The following is a 20046-nucleotide window of genomic DNA, read 5'->3' as shown; positions in this document are numbered from 1 at the left end:
TGTTGATGGAGAGGGATCCTGAGTTTTCAGGCCTTCTCTCCTTTGCTTTTTCATTTCACTTGAAATGAGAGGGAACAATTCCTCAGGGATGCCCAGCATGGCTGCATGGGCATAAAACTCTACATCAGCCCAACCTGAGGCCTCTAGGTCATTACCTAAGAGACAGTCTACAGGTAAGCTAGGTGATACCACCACCTGCTTAGGGCCAGTAACTCCACCCCAACTAAACTGAATTATAGCTAAGGGAAGAAACTTAGTGGAGTTATGGACATCAATAATCTTATATTGTTGTCCAATGATGTGTTGTTCAGGAGGCACTAGGTTTTCAGTCACCAAAGTGAAACTGGCACCTGTGTCCCTGTAGGCCAAGGCCTCAACACCATTTATTGAAACTGTCTGCCTGTACTTATCCATTGTAAGGGGACAAGCAGCCAGTGTGGCAAGGCCAATGCCACTAGGTGTGACAGAAACTGTCTTGGGACTGATTACATCAGTTTCCACTATGGACCCATAAGTGAACCCAACTACACCCTTTGCTTGACTGTTGCCAGCAGTCCCACCACTAGTACCACTACTGCTAGGGGCACTAGAGCTTGATGTATTAGTGGTGGTAGGCTCAGGGGGTTTACCTGGACAGGACTTATCCCCTGGCCTATGGCCTCTATTTTTACACACAAAGCACCAAGGCTTTTTAATGTGTGCAGGTTGGGAAGAAGAGGAAGAATTTGTTTTATACCCACCCTCTGAAGAGTGTTTAAGATTTGAAGTGGGATCTTTGGTTTTACCCTTATCCCCATGCTTATCTTGAGATTTTTCACCATCTTTCTTCTTATTGCCATCTTTGTCACCCCCTGTATGAACTTTTCTGTTCACCCTTGTTCTGACCCATTTGTCTGCCTTCTTTCCCAATTCTTGGGGAGAGGTCAGATCAGAGTCTACCAGGTACTGGTGCAACAAATCAGACACACAATTATTAAGTATATGCTCTCTCAGGATTAAGTTATACAGGCTGTCATAATCAGTAACTTTACTGCCATGTAACCACCCCTCCAAGGCCTTCACTGCCTGGTCAATGAAATCAACCCAGTCTTGTGAAGACTCCTTTTTGGTATCTCTGAACTTGATCCTGTACTGTTCAGTGGTTAAGCCATAACCATCCAGGAGTGCATTCTTAAGAACTTGGAAATTGTTAGCATCATTTTCTTTTACAGTAAGGAGCCTATCCCTACCTTTTCCAGTAAATGATAGCCATAGGATAGCAGCCCACTGCCTTTGAGGGACATCCTGTACAGCACAGGCCCTCTCAAGTGCAGCAAACCACTTGTTAATGTCATCCCCCTCCTTGTAAGGGGGAACTATCTTATGCAGATTCCTGGAATCATGCTCTTTTGCAGGATGACTATGGGGAATACTGCTGCTGCCACCATGGGTATCTAAACCCATTTTCTGTCTTTCCCTCTCTATTTCTAAAGACTGTCTATCCAAATCCAGCTGTTGCTTCTTGAGCTTCAGTCTGGTTTGCTCCACTCTCAATCTATTGAGCTCCCTTTCCAACAATCTGTCATCAGGGTGGGTGGGAGGTACATTTCTAGATACAGAGGTATGATGGGAATGAACAGAAGGAGACCTGTCCCTTACAGAGGGCACCCTAACAGCTTGGCTACCAGTATAATGTGAGAGCACATCATCAGTATGATGTGATTCAACCTCTGTACCAACTATGCTAGGCTGTCTAGTAATGGGCAGGCTGAGAAGTTTCTTTCCTGAACCTTTTCCTGGGGGAGTCCCTGGATCAGATTGAGAACCATTAGCTACTTTTTCTACAGATTGGGCACTTATGGCCTTATCCTGTACTCTAAGCATATTAATTAACAGTTCTAAAGAAGGATTCTTCCCTACACTCAAACCTCTCTCTATGCAGAGACTCCTTGCTCCTTTCCAGCTAAGGTGATCATATGCAAGTTTGGACAGTTCAACTTTTTGGCCTGTGCCAGACATTTTTTAGAGAGAGTTAAAGTGATAGACAAAGAGAAAAAAGTTTTCAGAACTTTTTGGAAAGACAGAAAAAAACTTTTTAAACTTTTAAGAACTTTTTGAAAGTTTAGAAGTACTTTTCAGCACTTAGAAAAGAGTGAAAAGAGGAAATGCAAAACTTTTTGGCTATGTGTATATACACTGACCTTGTTTTGTATATTTTTCTCTTATGAAAAGTACAATGACAAGAGTGGTAAGTAGTCTCAAAGCACTTATCCCACCACTGCACAACCAATGTAGGAGGCTGGACTGGCTTGTAGTGAGTACCAAGGGGTACTTGCACCTTGCACCAGGCCCAGTTATCCCTTATTAGTGTATAGGGTGTCTAGCAGCTTAGGCTGATAGATAATGGTAGCTTAGCAAAGCAGCTCAGGCTGAACTAGGAGACGTGTGAAGCTACTACAGTACCACTTAGTGTCATATGCACAATATCATAAGAAAACACAATACACAGTTATACTAAAAATAAAGGTACTTTATTTTTATGACAATATGCCAAAGTATCTTAGAGTGTACCCTCAGTGAGAGGATAGGAAATACACACAAGATATATATACACAATAGCAAAAATATGCAGTATAGTCTTAGAAAACAGTGCAAACAATGTATAGTTACAATAGGATGCAATGGGGAAACATAGGGATAGGGGCAACACAAACCATATACTCCAGAAGTGGAATGTGAACCACGAATGGACCCCAAACCTATGTGACCTTGTAGAGGGTCGCTGGGACTATTGGAAAATAGTGAGAGTTAGAAAAATAACCCTCCCCAAGACCCTGAAAAGTGAGTGCAAAGTGCACTAAAGTTCCCCTAAGGACAAAATAGTCGTGTTAGAGGGAGAATGCAAGGAAAACACAAATCAGCAATGCAACAACGATGGATTCCTGTCTGAAGGTACCTGTGGAACAAGGGGACCAAGTCCAAAAGTCACAAGCAGCTCGGAGATGGGCAGATGCCCAAGAAATGCCAGCGGTTGGTGCAAAGAAGCTCTTACTAGGCTGAAGAACTGTGAATACTGCAGGAACGACAAGGGCTAGAGACTTCCCCTTTGGAGGATGGATCCCCCACGCCTTGGAGAGTCGTGCAGAAGTGTTTTCCCGCCGGATGGACGCCAACAAGCCTTGCTACACGCAAATCGTGCGTTTGGCGTTTTTGGACGCTGCTGGGGCCCAGGAGGGACCAGGAGGTCGCAAATTGGACCTGCAGAGAGAGGGGACGTCGAGCAAGACAAAGAGCCCTCACTGAAGCAGGTAGCACCCGGAGAAGTGCCAGAAACAGGCACTACGAGGATGCGTGAAACGGTGCTCGCCGAAGTTGCACAAAGGAGTCCCACGTCGCCGGAGACCAACTTAGAAAGTCGTGCAATGCAGGTTAGAGTGCCGTGGACCCAGGCTTGGCTGTGCACACAGGATTTCCGCCGGAAGTGCACAGGGGCCGGAGAAGCTTGCAAAGTCGCGGTTCCCAGCAATGCAGCCCAGCGAGGTGAGGCAAGGACTTACCTCCACCAAACTTGGGCTGAAGAGTCACTGGACTGTGGGGGTCACTTGGACGGTGTCGCTGGATTCGAGGGACCTCGCTCGTCGTGCTGAGAGGAGACCCAAGGGACCGGAGATGCAGCTTTTTGGTGCCTGCGTTTGCAGGGGGACGATTCCGTCGACCCACGGGAGATTTCTTCGGAGCTTCTGGTGCAGAGAGGAGGCAGACTACCCCCACAGCATGCACAAGCAGGAAAACAGTCGAGAAGGCGGCAGGATCAGCGTTACAGAGTTGCAGTAGTCGTCTTTGCTACTATGTTGCAGGTTTGCAGGCTTCCAGCGCGGTCAGCGGTCGATTCCTTATCAGAAGGTGAAGAGGGAGATGCAGAGGAACTCGGCTGAGCTCATGCATTCGTTATCTAAAGTTTCCCCAGAGACAGAGACCCTAAATAGCCAGAAAAGAGGGTTTGGCTACCTAGGAGAGAGGAAAGGCTACTAACACCTGAAGGAGCCTATCAGCAGGAGTCTCTGACGTCACCTGGTGGCACTGGCCACTCAGAGCAGTCCAGTGTGCCAGCAGCACCTCTGTTTCCAAGATGGCAGAGGTCTGGAGCACACTGGAGGAGCTCTGGACACCTCCCAGGGGAGGTGCAGGTCAGGGGAGTGGTCACTCCCCTTTCCTTTGTCCAGTTTCGCGCCAGAGCAGGGGCTAAGGGGTCCCTGAACCGGTGTAGACTGGCTTATGCAGAATTGGGCACATCTGTGCCCAACAAAGCATTTCCAGAGGCTGGGGGAGGCTACTCCTCCCCTGCCTTCACACCATTTTCCAAAGGGAGAGGGTGTCACACCCTCTATCAGAGGAAGTTCTTTGTTCTGCCATCCTGGGCCAGGCCTGGCTGGACCCCAGGAGGGCAGCTGCCTGTCTGAGGGGTTGGCAGCAGCAGCAGCTGCAGTGAAACCCCAGGAAGGGCAGTCTGGCAGTACCAGGGTCTGTGCTACAGACCACTGGGATCATGGAATTGTACCAACAATGCCAGGATGGCATAGAGGGGGCAATTCCATGATCATAGACATGTTACATGGCCATATTCGGAGTTACCATGGTGAAGCTACATATAGGTAGTGACCTATATGTAGTGCACGCGTGTAATGGTGTCCCCGCACTCACAAAGTTCAGTGAATTGGCTCTGAACAATGTGGGGGCACCTTGGCTAGTGCCAGGGTGCCCTCACACTAAGTAACTTTGCACCTAACCTTTACCAGGTAAAGGTTAGACATATAGGTGACTTATAAGTTACTTAAGTGCAGTGTAAAATGGCTGTGAAATAACGTGGACGTTATTTCACTCAGGCTGCAGTGGCAGGCCTGTGTAAGAATTGTCAGAGCTCCCTATGGGTGGCAAAAGAAATGCTGCAGCCCATAGGGATCTCCTGGAACCCCAATACCCTGGGTACCTCAGTACCATATACTAGGGAATTATAAGGGTGTTCCAGTAAGCCAATGTAAATTGGTAAAAATGGTCACTAGCCTGTTAGTGACAATTTGAAAGTAATGAGAGAGCATAACCACTGAGGTTCTGGTTAGCAGAGCCTCAGTGAGACAGTTAGGCACCACACAGGGAACATATACATGCACACCTATGAGCACTGGGGCCCTGTGTGACAGGGTCCCAGTGACACATACATATAGGCCACAAACCTATGAGCACTGGGGTCCTGACTAGCAGGATCCCAGTGACACATAACAACCATACTGAAAACATGGTGTTTTCACTATGAGCACTGAGGCCTGGCTATCAGGATCCCAGTGAGACAGTGAAAACAGTGACAAACACCCTGACATACACTCACAAACAGGCCAAAAGTGGGGGTAACAAGGCTAGAAAGAGGCTACCTTCTCACACACCCCAAAGGCACCCCTTATCCCACTGCCTGTGGTTGGGGTTCCCTTTGAAAGGGTAGGGGTTGACATAGTTGGCCCCCTTGACCCTCCTACTGCTTCAGGCAATAGATTTATCTTGGTGGTAGTGGACCATGCCACAAGATATCCTGAAGCTATTCCTTTAAGGACCACTACAGCACCTGCAGTGGCAAAGGCCCTCCTGGGAATATTTTCCAGGGTGGGCTTCCCAAAGGAAGTAGTATCAGACAGGGGAAGCAATTTCATGTCTGCATACTTAAAGGCCATGTGGAAGGAGTGTGGTGTAACGTACAAGTTCACAACACCCTATCATCCACAAACAAATGGACTGGTGGAGAGATTTAATAAAACTCTCAAAGGCATGATTATGGGTCTCCCTGAAAAACTCCGCAGGAGATGGGATATCCTTCTACCATGCCTCCTTTTTGCCTACAGGGAGGTACCCCAGAAAGGAGTGGGCTTCAGCCCCTTTGAACTTCTTTTTGGACACCCTGTTAGGGGTCCACTCACACTTGTAAAGGAGAGTTGGGAACAACCTTTAAAAGCTCCTAAGCAGGATATTGTGGATTATGTACTTGGCCTCAGATCAAGAATGGCTGAGTACATGAAAAAGGCCAGTAAAAACCTTCAGGCCAGCCAAGAGATCCAGAAGCAATGGCATGATCAGAAGGCTGTTTTGGTTCAGTACCAACCAGGGCAGAAAGTGTGGGTCCTGGAGCCTGTGGCCCCAAGAGCACTCCAAGATAAATGGAGTGGACCCCACACAATTGTTGAAAAGAAGGGAGAAGTCACCTATTTAGTTGACTTAGGCACTGCCAGGAGTCCCCTTAGGGTGCTCCATGTCAACCGCCTGAAACCCTACTATGACAGGGCTGATCTCACCCTGCTCATGGCAACAGATGAGGGACAGGAAGAAGACAGTGATCCTCTACCTGATCTCTTCTCTTCCACAGAACAAGATGCTCTTGTGGAAGGTGTAGTTTTGGCTGATTGTCTTACTGCTGAGCAGAAAGACAATTGCATAAATCTCCTAGATCAATTCTCTGAACTCTTCTCTACTGTGCCAGGTACCACTTCTTGGTGTGAGCACACTATAGATACTGGAGACAGCTTGCCTGTCAAAAGTAAGATCTATAGGCAGCCTGACCATGTCAGGGACTGCATAAAGCAGGAGGTCCAGAAAATGTTAGAACTAGGAGTGGTTGAGCACTCTGACAGTCCATGGGCTTCTCCTGTGGTACTGGTACCAAAACCCCATTCCAAAGATGGAAAGAAGGAAATGCGGTTTTGTGTAGACTATAGAGGTCTCAACTTGGTAACCAAAACTGATGCTCACCCTATACCCAGGGCAGATGAGCTCATAGATACACTGGCATCTGCCAAGTATCTAAGCACTTTTGACTTGACTGCAGGGTATTGGCAGATCAAATTGTCAGAAGATGCTAAACCTAAGACTGCATTTTCAACCATTGGAGGACATTACCAGTTTACTGTAATGCCTTTTGGTTTGAAAAATGCACCTGCCACTTTTCAGAGGTTGGTGAACACAGTCCTGCAAGGGCTGGAAGCTTTCAGTGCAGCATATTTGGACGATATAGCTGTCTTTAGCTCCAGCTGGGATGATCACCTGGTCCACCTATGGAAAGTTTTGGAGGCCCTGCAAAAGGCAGGCCTCACTATCAAGGCTTCAAAGTGCCAAATAGGGCAGGGTAAGGTGGTTTATCTGGGACACCTTGTTGGTGGGGAACAGATTGCACCACTTCAGGGGAAAATCCAAACAATTATTGATTGGGTTCCCCCTACCACTCAGACTCAGGTGAGAGCCTTCCTAGGCCTCACTGGGTATTACAGGAGGTTCATTAAGAACTATGGCTCCTCTTAATGACCTCACATCCAAGAAAATGCCTAAAAAGGTATTATGGACAGCAAACTGTCAGAAAGCTTTTGAGGAGCTGAAGCAGGCCATGTGCTCTGCACCTGTCCTGAAAAGCCCTTGTTACTCTAAAAAATTCTATGTCCAAACTGATGCATCTGAATTAGGAGTAGGGGCAGTCCTATCACAACTTAATTCTGAGGGCCAGGATCAACCTGTTGCTTTTATTAGTAGGAGGTTGACCCCTAGAGAAAAGCGTTGGTCTGCCATTGAGAGGGAGGCATTTGCTGTGGTCTGGGCACTGAAGAAGTTGAGGCCATACCTGTTTGGCACTCACTTCATTGTTCAGACAGACCACAAACCTCTACTTTGGCTAAAACAAATGAAAGGTGAAAATCCTAAATTGTTGAGGTGGTCCATATCCCTACAGGGAATGGACTATACAGTGGAACATAGACCTGGGAGTAGCCACTCCAATGCAGATGGACTCTCCAGATATTTCCACTTAGACAATGAAGACTCATCAGGTCATGGCTAGTCTTATTGTCCTTCGTTTGGGGGGGGGTTGTGTAGGAAAGTACCATCTTGCCTGGCATGTTACCCCCATTTTTCACTGTATATATGTTGTTTTAGTTGTATGTGTCACTGGGACCCTGGTAACCCAGGGCCCCAGTGCTCATAAGTGTGCCTGAATGTGTTACCTGTGTAGTGACTAACTGTCTCACTGAGGCTCTGCTAATCAGAACCTCAGTGGTTATGCTCTCTCATTTCTTTCCAAATTGTCACTAACAGGCTAGTGACCATTTTTACCAATTTACATTGGCTTACTGGAACACCCTTATAATTCCCTAGTATATGGTACTGAGGTACCCAGGGTATTGGGGTTCCAGGAGATCCCTATGGGCTGCAGTATTTCTTTTGCCACCCAAAGGGAGCTCTGACAATTCTTACACAGGCCTGCCACTGCAGCCTGAGTGAAATAACGTCCACGTTATTTCACAGCCATTTTACACTGCACTTAAGTAACTTATAAGTCACCTATATGTCTAACCTTTACCTGGTAAAGGTTAGGTGCAAAGTTACTTAGTGTGAGGGCACCCTGGCACTAGCCAAGGTGCCCCCACATAGTTCAGAGCCAATTCCATGAACTTTGTGAGTGCGGGGACACCATTACACGCGTGCACTACATATAGGTCACTACCTATATGTAGCTTCACAATGGTAACTCCGAATATGGCCATGTAACATGTCTATGATCATGGAATTGCCCCCTCTATGCCATCCTGGCATAGTTGGCACAATCCTATGATCCCAGTGGTCTGTAGCACAGATCCTGGTACTGCCAAACTGCTCTTCCTGGGGTTTCACTGCAGCTGCTGCTGCTGCCAACCCCTCAGACAGACATCTGCCCTCCTGGGGTCCAGCCAGGCCTGGCCCAGGATGGCAGAACAAAGGACTTCCTCTGAGAGAGGGTGTTACACCCTCTCCCTTTGGAAAATGGTGTGAAGGCAGGGGAGGAGTAGCCTCCCCCAGCCTCTGGAAATGCTTTCTTGGGCACAGATGTGCCCAATTCTGCATAAGCCAGTCTACACCGGTTCAGGGACCCCTTAGCCCCTGCTCTGGCGCGAAACTGGACAAAGGAAAGGGGAGTGACCACTCCCCTGACCTGCACCTCCCCTGGGAGGTGTCCAGAGCTCCTCCAGTGTGCTCCAGACCTCTGCCATCTTGGAAACAGAGGTGCTGCTGGCACACTGGACTGCTCTGAGTGGCCAGTGCCACCAGGTGACGTCAGAGACTCCTTCTGATAGGCTCCTTCAGGTGTTAGTAGCCTATCCTCTCTCCTAGGTAGCCAAACCCTCTTTTCTGGCTATTTAGGGTCTCTGTCTCTGGGGAAACTTTAGATAACGAATGCAAGAGCTCATCCGAGTTCCTCTGCATCTCTCTCTTCACCTTCTGCCAAGGAATCGACTGCTGACCGCGCTGGAAGCCTGCAAACCTGCAACATAGTAGCAAAGACGACTACTGCAACTCTGTAACGCTGATCCTACCGCCTTCTCAACTGTTTTCCTGCTTGTGCATGCTGTGGGGGTAGTCTGCCTCCTCTCTGCACCAGAAGCTCCGAAGAAATCTCCCGTGGGTCGACGGAATCTTCCCCCTGCAACCGCAGGCACCAAAAAGCTGCATTACCGGTCCCTTGGGTCTCCTCTCAGCACAACGAGCGAGGTCCCTCGAATCCAGCGACTCTGTCCAAGTGACCCGCACAGTCCAGTGACTCTTCAGTCCAACTTTGGTGGAGGTAAGTCCTTGCCTCACCTCGCTGGGCTGCATTGCTGGGAACTGCGACTTTTGCAGCTACTCCGGCCCCTGTGCACTTCCGGCGGAAATCCTTTGTGCACAGCCAAGCCTGGGTCCACGGCACTCTAACCTGCATTGCACGACTTTCTAAGTTGGTCTCCGGCGACGTGGGACTCCTTTGTGCGACTTTGGGTGAGCACCGTTTCATGCATCCTTGTAGTGCCTGTTTCTGGCACTTCTCCGGGTGCTACCTGCTTCATAGAGGGCTCCTTGTTTTGCTCTACGTCCCCTCTCTCTGCTGGTCCAATTTGCGACCTCCTGGTCCCTCCTGGGCCTCAGCAGCGTCCAAAAACACTAACCTCACGATTTGCAGCTAGCAAGGCTTGTTGGCATTCTTTCGGCGGGAAAACACTTCTGCACGACTCTCCACGGCAAGCAGGATCGGTCCACCAAAGGGGAAGTCTCTAGCCCTTTTCGTTCCTGCAGAAACCTCAGCTTCTTCTGTCCAGTAGAAGCTTCTTTGCACCCGCAGCTGGCATTTCCTGGGCATTTGCCCATCTCCGACTTGCTTGTGACTTTTGGACTTGGTCCCCTTGTTCCACAGGTACCCTAGATTGGAAATCCACAGTTGTTGCATTGTTGGTTTGTGTCTTTCCTGCATTATTCCTCTAACACGACTTCTTTGTCCTTAGGGGAACTTTGGTGCACTTTGCACTCACTTTTCAGGGTCTTGGGGAGGGTTATTTTTCTAACTCTCACTATTTTCTAATAGTCCCAGCGACCCTCTACAAGGTCACATAGGTTTGGGGTCCATTCGTGGTTCGCATTCCACTTTTGGAGTATATGGTTTGTGTTGCCCCTATCCCTATGTTTCCCCATTGCATCCTATTGTAACTATACATTGTTTGCACTGTTTTCTAAGACTATACTGCATATTTTTGCTATTGTGTATATATATCTTGTGTATATTTCCTATCCTCTCACTGAGGGTACACTCTAAGATACTTTGGCATATTGTCATAAAAATAAAGTACCTTTATTTTTAGTATAACTGTGTATTGTGTTTTCTTATGATATGGTGCAAGTGACACTTGTGGTACTGTAGTAGCTTCACACGTCTCCTAGTTCAGCCTAAGCTGCTCTGCTAAGCTACCATTATCTATCAGCCTAAGCTGCTAGACACCCTATACACTAATAAGGGATAACTGGGCCTGGTGCAAGGTGCAAGTACCCCTTGGTACTCACTACAAGCCAGTCCAGCCTCCTACAAGGGGGGCCTGCCAGGGAGGAGCTGAGTGTGGCACAGCAAACCTGTCCCACATTAGAGGGTCTAAGACAGCAAGCTGTCAAACAGGCTAATGGGGATGTCAGTGACTCTCACAGAGTTTACTGGGGGGACAACCTCTTGTACACTGAGCATAGGGATCCTAAACCTGGAGCTGCCAGGAGATTAGTGATTCCTCAGGAGTACAGAAAGTTCCTCCTAACTCTTGCCCACGACATTCCCCTAGCTGGGCATCTGGGACAAATGAAAACTTGGGACAGACTTGTTCCCTTGTTTCATTGGCCTAGAATGTCTGCGGACACAAAAGATTTTTGTAAGTCCTGTGAAACCTGTCAAGCCAGTGGCAAGACAGGTGGCACTCCAAAGGCACCCCTTATTCCACTGCCTGTGGTTGGGGGTTCCCTTTGAAAGGGTAGGGGTTGTCATAGTTGGCCCCCTTGACCCTCCTACTGCTTCAGGCAATAGATTCATCTTGGTGGTAGTGGACCATGCCACGAGATATCCTGAAGCTATTCCTTTAAGTACCACTACAGCTCCTGCAGTGGCAAAGGCCCTCCTGGGAATATTTTCCAGGGTGCGCTTCCCAAAGAAAGTAGTATCAGACAGGGGAAGCAATTTCATGTCTGCATACTTAAAGGCCATGTGGAAGGAGTGTGGTGTAACTTACAAGTTCACTACACCCTATCATCCACAAACAAATGGACTGGTGGAGAGATTTAATAAAACTCTCAAAGGCATGATTATGGGTCTCCCTGAAAAACTCCGCAGGAGATGGGATATCCTGTTACCATGCCTCCTTTTTGCCTACAGGGAGGTACCCCAGAAAGGAGTGGGCTTCAGCCCCTTTGAACTTCTTTTTGGACACCCTGTTAGGGGTCCACTCACACTTGTAAAGGAGGGTTGGGAACAACCTTTAAAAGCTCCTAAGCAGGATATTGTGGATTATGTACTTGGCCTCAGATCAAGGATGGCTGAGTGTATGAAGAAGGCCAGTAAAAACCTTCAGGCCAGCCAAGAGCTCCAGAAGCAATGGCATGATCAGAAGGCTGTTTTGGTTCAGTACAAACCAGGGCAGAAAGTGTGGGTCTTGGAGCCTGTGGCCACAAGAGCACTCCAAGATAAATGGAGTGGACCCCACACAATTGTTGAGAAGAAGGGTGAAGTCACCTATTTAGTTGACTTAGGCACTGCAAGGAGTCCCCTTAGGGTACTCCATGTAAACCGCCTGAAACCCTACTATGACAGGGCTGATCTCACCCTGCTCATGGCAACTGATGAGGGACAGGAAGAAGACAGTGATCCTCTACCTGATCTCTTATCTTCCACAGAACAAGATGCTCTTGTGGAAGGTGTAGTTTTGGCTGATTGTCTTACTGCTGAGCAGAAAGACCATTGCATAAATCTCCTAGATCAATTCTCTGAACTCTTCTCTACTGTGCCAGGTACCACTTCTTGGTGTGAGCACACTATAGATACTGGAGACAGTTTACCTGTCAAAAGTAAGATCTATGGGCAGCCTGACCATGTCAGGGACTGCATAAAGCAAGAGGTGCAGAAAATGTTAGAACTAGGAGTGGTTGAGCACTCTGAAAGTCCATGGGCTTCTCCTGTGGTACTTGTACCAAAACCCCATTCCAAAGATGGAAAGAAGGAAATGCGGTTTTTGTAGACTATAGAGGTCTCAACTTGGTAACCAAAACTGATGGTCACCCTATACCCAGGGCAGATGAGCTCATAGATACACTGGCATCTTCCAAGTATCTAAGCACTTTTGATTTGACTGCAGGGTATTGGCAGATCAAATTGTCAGAAGATGCTAAACATAAAACTGCATTTTCAACCATTGGAGGCCATTACCAGTTTACTGTAATGCCTTTTGGTTTGAAAAATGCACCTGCCACTTTTCAGAGGTTGGTGAATACAGTCCTGCAAGGGCTGGAAGCTTTCAGTGCAGCATATTTGGACGATATAGCTGTATTTAGCTCCAGCTGGGATGATCACCTGGTCCACCTATGGAAAGTTTTGGAGGCCCTGCAAAAGGCTGGCCTCACTATCAAGGCTTCAAAGTGCCAGATAGGGCAGGGTAAGGTGGTTTATCTGGGACACCTTGTTGGTGGGGAACAGATTGCACCACTTCAGGGGAAAATCCAAACAATTATTGATTGGGTTCCCCCTACCACTCAGACTCAGGTGAGAGCCTTCCTAGGCCTCACTGGGTATTACAGGAGGTTCATTAAGAACTATGGCTCCATTGCAGCCCCTCTTAATGACCTCACATCCAAGAAAATGCCTAAAAAGGTATTATGGACAGCAAACTGTCAGAAAGCTTTTGAGGAGCTAAAGCAGGCCATGTGCTCTGCACCTGTCCTGAAAAGCCCTTGTTACTCTAAAAAATTCTATGTCCAAACTGATGCATCTGAATTAGGAGTAGGGGCAGTCCTATCACAACTTAATTCTGAGGGCCAGGATCAACCTGTTGCTTTTATTAGCAGGAGGTTGACCCCTAGAGAAAAGCGTTGGTCTGCCATAGAGAGGGAGGCCTTTGGTGTGGTCTGGGCTCTGAAGAAGTTGAGGCCATACCTGTTTGGCACTCACTTCATTGTTCAGACAGACCACAAACCTCTACTTTGGGTAAAACAAATGTAAGGTGAAAATCCTAAATTGTTGAGGTGGTCCATATCCCTACAGGGAATGGACTATACAGTGGAACATAGACCTGGGAGTAGCCACTCCAATGCAGATGGACTCTCCAGATATTTCCACTTAGACAATGAAGACTCATCAGGTCATGGCTAGTCTTATTGTCCTTCGTTTGGGGGGGGGGGGGGGTTGTGTAGGAAAGTACCATCTTGCCTGGCATGTTACCTCCATTTTTCACTGTATATATGTTGTTTTAGTTGTATGTGTCACTGGGACCCTGCCAGCCAGGGCCCCAGTGCTCATAAGTGTGCCCTGAATGTGTTACCTGTGTTATGACTAACTGTCTCACTGAGGCTCTGCTATCCAGAACCTCAGTGGTTATGCTCTCTCATTTCTTTCCAAATTGTCACTAACAGGCTAGTGACCAATTTCACCAATTTACATTGGCGTACTGGAACACCCTTATAATTCCCTAGTATATGGTACTGAGGTACCCAGGGTATTGGGGTTCCAGGAGATCCCTATGGGCTGCAGCATTTCTTTTGCCACCCATAGGGAGTTCTGACAATTCTTACACAGGCCTGCCACTGCAGCCTGAGTGAAATAACGTCCACGTTATTTCACAGCCATTTACCACTGCACTTAAGTAACTTATAAGTCACCTATATGTCTAACCTTTACCTGGTAAAGGTTAGGTGCAAAGTTACTTAGTGTGTGGGCACCCTGGCACTAGCCAAGGTGCCCCCACATTGTTCAGGGCAAATTCCCCGGACTTTGTGAGTGCGGGGACACCATTACACGCGTGCACTACATATAGGTCACTACCTATATGTAGCTTCACAACGGTAACTCCGAATATGGCCATGTAACATGTCTATGATCATGGAATTGCCCCCTCTATGCCATCCTGGCATTGTTGGCACAATCCCATGATCCCACGGGTCTGTAGCTCAGACCCGGGTACTGCCAAACTACCTTTCCCGGGGTTTCACTGCAGCTGCTGCCAACCCCTCAGACAGGTTTCTGTCCTCCTGGGGTCCAGCCAGGCTTGGCCCAGGATGGCAGAACAAAGGACTTCCTCAGAGAGAGGGTGTTACACCCTCTCCCTTTGGAAAAAGGTGTTAAGGCAGGGGAGGCGTAGCCTCCCTCAGCCTCTGGAAATGCTTTCATGGGCACAGATGGTGTCCATTTCTGCATAAGCCAGTCTACACCGGTTCAGGGACCCCTCAGCCCTGCTCTGGCGCGAAACTGGACAAAGGAAAGGGGAGTGACCACTCCCCTGACCCTGCACCTCCCCTGGGAGGTGCCCAGAGCTCCTCCAGTGTGCTCCAGACCTCTGCCATCTTGGAAACAGAGGTGCTGCTGGCACACTGGACTGCTCTGAGTGGCCAGGGCAAGCAGATGACGTCAGAGACTCCTTCTGATAGGCTCCTTCAGGTGTTTCTAGCCTATCTTCTCTCCTAAGTAGCCAAACCCTCTTTTCTGGCTATTTAGGGTCTCTGCTTTGGGGATTTCCTTAGATAACGAATGCAAGAGCTCATCCGAGTTCCTCTGCATCTCTCTCTTCACCTTCTGCCAAGGAATCGACTGCTGACCGCGCTGGAAGCCTGCAAAATTGCAACAAAGTAGCGAAGATGACTACTGCAACCCTGTAACGCTGACCCTGCCGCCTTCTCGACTGTTTTTCTGGTGGTGCAGAAAAGGAGGTTTGGCTACCTAGGAAGGAGGATAGGCTAGCAACACAGGTAAGAGCCTATCAGGAGGAGTCTCTGACGTCACCTGCTGGCACTGGCCACTCAGAGCAGTCCAGTGTGCCAGCAGCACCTCTGTTTCCAAGATGGCAGAGGTCTGGAGCACACTGGAGGAGCTCTGGGCACCTCCCCAGGAGGTGCAGGTCAGGGGAGTGGTCACTCCCCTTTCCTTTGTCCAGTTTCGCGCCAGAGCAGGGCTGGGGGATCCCTGAACCGGTGTAGACTGGCTTATGCAGAGATGGGCACCATCTGTGCCCATCAAAGCATTTCCAGAGGCTGGGGAAGGCTACTCCTCCCCACCCCTGACACCTTTTTCCAAAGGGAGAGGGTGTAACACCCTCTCTCTGAGGAAGTCCTTTGTTCTGCCTTCCTGGGCGAAGCCTGGCTGGACCCCAGGAGGGCAGAAACCTGTCTGAGGGGTTGGCAGCAGCTGCAGTGAAACCCCGGGAAAGGTAGTTTGGCAGTACCCGGGTCTATGCTAGAGACTCGGGGGATCATGGAATTGTCGCCCCAATGCCACAATTCCATAATCTTAGACATGTTACATGGCCAAGTGTTACCATTGTGACGCTGTATATAGGTAGTAACATATGTACAGTGCACTCGTGTAATAGTGTCCCGCACTCACAAAGTCCGGGGAGTTTTTCCTGAACGATGTGGGGGCACCTTGCCTAGTGCCAGGGTGCCCACACACTAAAGTAACTTAGCACCCAACCTTTACCAGGTAAAGGTTAAACATATAGGTAACTTATAAGTTACTTAAGTGCAGTGGTAAATGTCTGTGAAATAACGTGGACGTTATTTCACTCAGGCTGCAGTGGCAGGCCTGTGTAAGAATTGTCAGATCTCCCTATGGGTGGCAAAGAAATGCTGCAGGCCATAGGGATCTCCTGAAACTCCAATACCTTGGGTACCTCAGTACCATATACTAGGGAATTATAAGGGTGTTCCAGTATGCCAATGTGAATTGGTGAAATTGGTCACCAGCCTGTTAGTGACAATTTAGAAAGCAAAGAGAGAGCATAATCACTGAGGTTCTGGTTAGCAGAGCCTCAGTGAGACAGTTAGTCATCACACAGGGAACACATACAGGGGACACTTATGAGCACTGGGGCCCTGGCTGGCAGGGTCCCAGTGACACATACACTAAAACAACATATATACAGTGAAATATGGGGGTAACATGCCAGGCAAGATGATACTTTCCTACACAACCCACCCCCCCAACGAAGGACAATAAGACTAGCCAAGACCTGATGAGTCTTCATTGTCTAAGTGGAAATATCTGGAGAGTCCATCTGCATTGGAGTGGGTACTCCCAGGTCTATGTTCCACTGTATAGTCCATTCCCTGTAGAGATATGGACCACCTCAACAATTTAGGGTTTTCACCTTTCATTTGTTTAAGCCAAAGTAGAGGTTTGTGGTCTGTCTGAACAATGAAGGGAGGGGCCAAACAGGCATGGCCTCAACTTCTTCAGTGCCCAGACCACAGCAAAGCCCTCCCTCTCTATGGCAGACCAACGCTTTTCTCTAGGGGTCAACCTCCTGCTGATAAAAGCAATAGGTTGATCCTGGCCCTCAGAATTGAGTTGTGATAGGACTGCCCCTACCCCTAATTCAGATGCATAAGTTTGAACAATGAATTTCTTGAGTAACATGGGCTTTTTAGGACAGGTGCAGAGCACATGGCCTGTTTCAGCTCCTCAAAAGCTTTTTGACAGCTAGCTGTCCACAATACCTTTTTAGGCATTTTCTTGGATGTGAGGTCATTAAGAGGGGCTGCAATGGAGCCATAGTTCTTAATGAACCTCCTATAATACCCAGTGAGGCCTAGGAAGGCTCTCACCTGAGTCTGAGTTGTAGGGGGATCCCAATCTATGATAGTTTGGATTTTCCCCTGAAGTGGTGTAATCTGTTGTCCACCTACAAGGTGTCCCAGATAAACAACTTTCCCCTGCCCTATCTGGCACTTTGAAGCCTTGATAGTGAGGCCTGCCTTTGGCGGGGCCTCCAAAACTTTCCATAGGTGGACCAGGTGATCATCCCAGGTGGAGTTAAAGACAGCTATATCATCTAGATATGCTACACTTAAAGCCTCCAACCCTTGCAGGACTGTATTCACCAACCTCTGAAAAGTGGTAGGTGCATTTTTCAAACCAAAGGGCATTACTGTGAATTGATAGTGCCCTCTGTAGGAGGCTGGACTGGCTTGTAGTGAGTACCAAGGGGTACTTGCACCTTGCACCAGGCCCAGTTATCCCTTATTAGTGTATAGGGTGTCTAGCAGCTTAGGCTGATAGATAATGGTAGCTTAGCAGAGCAGCTTAGGCTGAACTAGGAGACGTGTGAAGCTACTACAGTACCACTTAGTGTCATATGCACAATATTATAAGAAAACACAATACACAGTTATACTAAAAATAAAGGTACTTTATTTTTATGACAATATGCCAAAGTATCTTAGAGTGTACCCTCAGTGAGAGGATAGGAAATATACACAAGATATATATACACAATAGCAAAAATATGCAGTATAGTCTTAGAAAACAGTGCAAACAATGTATAGTTACAATAGGATGCAATGGGGAAACATAGGGATAGGGGCAACACAAACCATATACTCCAAAAGTGGAATGCGAACCACGAATGGACCCCAAACCTATGTGACCTTGTAGAGGGTCGCTGGGACTATTAGAAAATAGTGAGAGTTAGAAAAATAACCCTCCCCAAGACCCTGAAAAGTGAGTGCAAAGTGCACTAAAGTTCCCCTAAGGACAAAGAAGTCGTGTTAGAGGAATAATGCAGGAAAGACACAAACCAACAATGCAACAACTGTGGATTTCCAATCTAGGGTACCTGTGGAACAAGGGGACCAAGTCCAAAAGTCACAAGCAAGTCAGAGATGGGCAAATGCCCAGGAAATGCCAGCTGCGGGTGCAAAGAAGCTTCTACTGGACAGAAGAAGCTGAGGTTTCTGCAGAAACAAAAAGGGCTAGAGACTTCCCCTTTGGTGGACGGATCCCTCTCGCCGTGGAAAGTCGTGCAGACATGTTTTCCCGCCGAAAGAAGGCCAACAAGCCTTGCTAGCTGCAAATCGTGCGGTTAGCGTTTTTGGACGCTGCTGTGGCCCTGGAGGGACAAGGAGGTCGCAAATTGGACCAGGAGAGAGAGGGGACGTCGCGCAAAACAAGAAGCCCTCTCAGCAGCAGGTAGCACCCGGAGAAGTGCCAAAAACAGGCACTACGAGGATGCGTGAAACGGTGCTCACCCGAAGTTGCACAAAGGAGTCCCACGTCGCCGGAGACCAACTTAGAAAGTCGTGCAATGCAGGTTAGAGTGCCGTGGACCCAGGCTTGGCTGTGCACAAAGGATTTCCAAACGGAAGTGCACAGGGGCCGGAGTAGCTGCAAAAGTCACGGTTCCCAGCAATGCAGCCCAGCGAGGTGAGGCAAGGACTTACCTCCACCAAACTTGGACTGAAGAGTCACTGGACTGTGGGGGTGACTTGGAGAGAGTCGCTGGATTCGAGGGACCTCGCTCGTCGTGCTGAGAGGAGACCCAAGGGACCGGTAATGCAGCTTTTTGGTGCCTGCGGTTGCAGGGGGAAGATTCCGTCGACCCACGGGAGATTTCTTCGGAGCTTCTGGTGCAGAGAGGAGGCAGACTACCCCCACAGCATGCACAAGCAGGAAAACAGTCGAGAAGGCGGCAGGATCAGCGTTACAGAGTTGCAGTAGTCGTCTTTGCTACTATGTTGCAGGTTTGCAGGCTTCCAGCGCGGTCAGCAGTCGATTCCTTGGCAGAAGATGAAGAGAGAGATGCAGAGGAACTCGGATGAGCTCTTGCATTCGTTATCTAAAGTTTCCCCAGAGACTGAGACCCTAAATAGCCAGAAAAGAGGGTTTGGCTACCTAGGAGAGAGGATAGGCTACTAACACCTGAAGGAGCCTATCAGAAGGAGTCTCTGACGTCACCTGGTGGCACTGGCCACTCAGAGCAGTCCAGTGTGCCAGCAGCACCTCTGTTTCGAAGATGGCAGAGGTCTGGAGCACACTGGAGGAGCTCTGGACACCTCCCAGGGGAGGTGCAGGTCAGGGGAGTGGTCACTCCCCTTTCCTTTGTCCAGTTTCGCGCCAGAGCAGGGCTAAGGGGTCCCCTGAACCGGTGTAGATTGGCTTATGCAGAATTGGGCACATCTGTGCCCAACAAAGCATTTCCAGAGGCTGGGGGAGGCTACTCCTCCCCTGCCTTCACACCATTTTCCAAAGGGAGAGGGTGTCACACCCTCTCTCAGAGGAAGTTCTTTGTTCTGCCATCCTGGGCCAGGCCTGGCTGGACCCCAGCAGGGCAGATGCCTGTCTGAGGGGTTGGCAGCAGCTGCAGTGAAACCCCAGGAAGGGCAGTTTGGAAGTACCAGGGTCTGTGCTACAGACCACTGGGATCATGGGATTGTGCCAACTATGCCAGGATGGTATAGAGGGGGCAATTCCATGATCATAGACATGTTACATGGCCATATTCGGAGTTACCATTGTGAAGCTACATATAGGTTGTGACCTATATGTAGTGCACGCGTGTAATGGTGTCCCCGCACTCACAAAGTTCAGGGAATTGGCTCTGAACAATGTGGGGGCACCTTGGCTAGTGCCAGGGTGCCCTCACACTAAGTGACTTTGCACCTAACCTTTACCAGGTAAAGGTTAGACATATAGGTGACTTATAAGTTACTTAAGTGCAGTGTAAAATGGCTGTGAAATAACGTGGACGT

The sequence above is a fragment of the Pleurodeles waltl genome, chromosome 3_1, assembly GCF_031143425.1.
Source record: "Pleurodeles waltl isolate 20211129_DDA chromosome 3_1, aPleWal1.hap1.20221129, whole genome shotgun sequence".
NCBI classification, from domain to species: domain Eukaryota; kingdom Metazoa; phylum Chordata; class Amphibia; order Caudata; family Salamandridae; genus Pleurodeles; species Pleurodeles waltl.
Note: the sequence above shows the minus strand (reverse complement) of the source record.